The following is a 4564-nucleotide window of genomic DNA, read 5'->3' as shown; positions in this document are numbered from 1 at the left end:
GATAAAGTATGTGTATCCAGAATATATAAAAACTCTCAAGATTTAGTAATAAGAAAATAGGGATCCCTGGGTGGCGCAGCGGTTTGGTGCCTGCTTTTAGCCCAGGGCACGATCCTGGAGACCCGGGATCGAATCCCACGTCAGGCTCCCTGCATGGAGCCTGCTTCTCCCTCTGCCTGTGTCTCTGCCTCTCTCTCTCAGTCTGTGACTATGATGAATAAATAAATAAAATTAAAAAAAAGATTTAGTAATAAGAAAATAAACACCCCAATTAACAAATGATAAAGTTATTTGAACAGACACTACATCAAATAATATATTTGGAAAACAAGCACCTGAAAAGATGTTTGATTCATAATGATTAGGGTAATCGAATCAAAACCAAAATGAGATTCCACTTTGCACCTATTAGGATGGCTAAAATTAAAAAGACTAACCAAAAAAAAAAAAAAAAAAAAAAGACTAACCATACTGGGCACCTCGCTGGCTCAATTGGAAGAGCATGTGAGGGATCCCTGGGTGGCGCAGCGGTTTGGTGCCTGCCTTTGGCCCAGGGCGCGATCCCGGAGACCCGGGATCGAGTCCCACATCGGGCTCCCGGTGCATGGAGCCTGCTTCTCCCTCTGCCTGTGTCTCTGCCTCTCTCTCTCTCTGTGACTATCATAAATAAATAAATAATAATAAAAAAAAAGGAAGAGCATGTGACTCTTGATCTCAGGGTTATGAGTTTGAGTCCCACACTGGGTATAAAAGTTACTAAAAAAATTAAAACTAAAATTTAAAAAGGCTAAGTGTACAAACTAATGGAGAGATCTGAAGGAACAGGAATGCTCATTCACTGCTTGTGGGAAAACAGTTTGGTAGTTTCCTAAAAGTTAAACCTACCTAACAATACAGCTATCCTATGACTAGATATTTATGTAAGAGTTAGGAAAATATATGTCCATGCAAAGTTTTGTGCATGAATATTCATAACAGCTTTATTTGTGGTACCCAAACTGGGAATAACCCAAATATTTATCAACAGGTAAACAGGTAGATTGTAGAACATCAATACCATGGGATAGAACTGAACAATAAGAAAATAATGAATACATGCTACATACAGCATGACACACACAAGGACATGAATGAATCTCAAAATTATACTGAATGTAAAAAGCCAGACTTCCCCAAAAAAGAGTCAATACTACATTATTCCATTTATATAAAATTTTAGAAAATGAAAGCTAATCTATAGTGATGGAAAGCAGATCAGTGGTTGCCTTGGAAAGAAGACAGTACTGGAGGGAGGTACAATGAAAAGGTACAAGGAGTCTTTTGGGGTGATGGCTGCATTCATTATCTTGACTGTGGTAATGGTTTCTTGGTTTCAAACACATTGTATCTTTTGACTAAATTAATATTATTAGGAATACATGCATTGGTAAGTAAACTATAAAGAAAGCAAGAAAACTATTGGTACAAAAGTCCCAAGAGTTTATCTTGGCCTGGAGGAGAGATAGAACAACGATCAGAGTGGCACCTTGGAAATTTTCTATTTCTTGATCTCTGTGGCAGTTTCTTGGATGTTAATTTTATAAATACTGATTAAACTGTACATATAGGTCTTATGTAATTTTCTGGATTTATGTTTCATTTCATAGTGCAAAAGAAAAAGAATAAGCAATGATTAATCAAAATTGGTAGATATTATAATAAATTTAAATAAGTCTTGACAATATAAAACTTGTGAAGGCTTAAAAACCAATTAGGATAAAAGTAGTTAACAGAACATATAAAACTTCAATTGTGTCAAGATCTCTTCTCTATCTCACCAAGTCCCATGGATTTAAATATATTTATATGCTGACAACTCCCAAATTTTTACCTCTGGTTTGCTTCCTTGTTAATTTTCAGACTTGTACATCTAACTGTCTGATTGCATTTTTATTTGAAAGTCAAAAAAATTCTAAAAATATCATCCTGACATCATATTGGCAAAATTTTAGAAGCATTCCTATTAAATCATGAACAATACGATATTATTTATTTTCAACACTATTATTTAACATCATCCTGAAGCTTCTAGCTAATGGAATAAAATGAGAATGAAATGAGCAGGAAGAGTAAGAGAGAGGGTGAGAAAGGATAGAAGTCATAAAGGAATGGGAAAGAGAAGAAAAAACTAAAGTTATTTGAGATGATAAACTGGTTTCATAAAAACATCTAAGAGAATCTAGAAACTATTAGAACTAATAAGTTTAGCAGGTTGCTAGATACACTATCTCAGTAAATGGAAATCAATAGAGTCCCCATCATTAAAATTTACCAATCAGATAATGTGATAGAAACACAGTTATAATTCAAAGTAGCATCAAAAAATTAGGTACCAAAAAAAATTAGGTACCTATTAATAAATATAGAAAAAGTTGTCTCCACCCTCTAAAGATAAAATTATACTGGGCACCTGGATGGCTCATTCGGTCAAGCATCTGCCAGGGTCCTGGGATCAAGTCCTCATTGGACTCCCTGTTCAGCAGGGAGTCTGCTTCTCCCTCTCCCTCTGCCTTTCCCTGTGGCTTGTGTTCTCTCTGGCTCACTCTCTCTCTCAAATGAATAAATAAAATCTTTAAAAAAATAAATAAAGATAAAATTACATATTAAAAAAATAAATAAAGATAAAATTATATAGCATTACTGAATGCCATAAAAGAAAACTAGAAGAAATAAGAATGTATATCATGATTATGGAAAAGAAGATTCAAGATGAAATTTTTAAATGACAATGCTTCCTAAAATAATTTATGAATTCAAGATAATTCCAATCAAATTCACAGTGGGATTTTTAATGGAACTAAACCAATTGATTCTAAAATTTATATGGAAAAATTAATATTTAAGAGTAGCCTAGAAAATGCTGAGAAATAAGAACTAGTAGGGGAAATTCACCCAACCAGATTTCAAGGCTATAATAAGCTGTAGTCACTTAAATAGCAGGCTATTTTGCAGAGATAAAGTAGATGACTAGAACAGATAGATTCAGAAATATATGTCATCATAAATAAAATCAGATCAGGAAAGCAAATAATTCAATAAAGAGATGTTGGGAAAATTGACTCTCTGGATATGAAACTTCAAAATTAGGTTTACAGGACAGCCCCGGTGGCTCAGCGGTTTAGCGCCGCCTTCAGCCCGGGGAAGATCCTGGAGACCCAGGATCGAGTCCCACGTCAGGCTCCCTGCATGGAGCCTGCTTCTCCCTCCGCCTGTGTCTCTGCCTCTCTCTCTCTCTCTCTCTCTCTCTCATGAATAAATAAATAAAATCTATAAAAAAATAAAATTAGGTTCATAGTCTAAATTTATACTTTTGGGTTCTTCTACATCTACACAATAATGCAGACATTAATGTTGTATAGATTAATCACCTAAACTGGTGATTTTTTTTAGAGCATTTTTAGGTTCACAGGAAAATTGAAAGGAGATACAGAAATTTCCCATAGCCCACTGTCCCCCACACACATAGCTTCCCCAGTTAGCATTTCTCCGTCAATAGTAGTGCATTTGTTACAACTAATGTACCTATATGACACATCATAATCCCCCAAAGTCTATCATTTATCTTAGAGTTCACTCTTAGTGTTGTAATTCTATGAGTTTGAATAAATGTTTCATGTCATGTATTCTTCGTTAAAGTATCAATACAGAGAATTCTCGTTGCCCTAAAACCCCTCCTCCTCAATTCCTGGCAACCACTTGATCAGTCTCTACTATTTTGTCTTTTGAAAAATATTATATAGTTGGAATCATACAATATGTAGCAGCATTTCAGATGGGCTTCTTTCACTTAGTAATATGCATTTAAGTGCCCTCCATGTCTTTTTATACATGGCTTGATAGTTCATATCTTTTTAGGGCTAAATAATATTCCAATGACTGGATGTACCATGTATCCACTCACCTACTGAATAATATCTTGATTGCTTCTAAGTTTTGGCAATTCTGGAAAAAGTTGCTATAAGCATTCAAGTGCAGGATTTCATGTGGACAGAAGTTTTCCAATTTGTTTGGGTAAAGCAAGGAATGATTGTTGGGTCATATGATAAAAGTAGGTTATTGAGTTTTATAACAAAATTTCCCTGATGGCAAGTGATGCGGAGCATTTTCTCATGTGCTTGTGGGCCATGTCTATGTCTTCCTCTGTGAGATTTCTGTTCATGTCTTTTGCCCATTTCAGGATTGGATTGTTTGTTTCTTTGCTGTTAAGTTTAAAGAGTTCTTTATAGATCTTGGATACTAGCCCTTTATCTGATATGTCATTTGCAAATATCTTCTCCCATTCTGTAGGTTGTCTTGTAGTTTTGTCTACTGTTTCTTTTCCTGTGCAGAAGCTTTGTATCTTGAAGAAGTCCCAATAGTTCATTTTTGCTTTTGTTTCCCTTGCCTTCATAGATGTGTCTTGTAAGAAGTTGCTGTGGCCAAGTTCAAAAAGGGTGTTGCCTGTGTTCTCCTCTAGGATTTTGATGGATTCTTGTCTCACAGTTAGATCCTTCTGACTTTTGACTTTGTCTTTGTGTATGGGGTA

The sequence above is a fragment of the Canis aureus genome, chromosome X (genome assembly GCF_053574225.1).
Source record: "Canis aureus isolate CA01 chromosome X, VMU_Caureus_v.1.0, whole genome shotgun sequence".
Classification (NCBI taxonomy): Eukaryota; Metazoa; Chordata; class Mammalia; order Carnivora; family Canidae; genus Canis; species Canis aureus.
The sequence above is the reverse complement of the archived record's forward strand: the minus strand, read 5'-3'. Positions refer to the sequence as shown.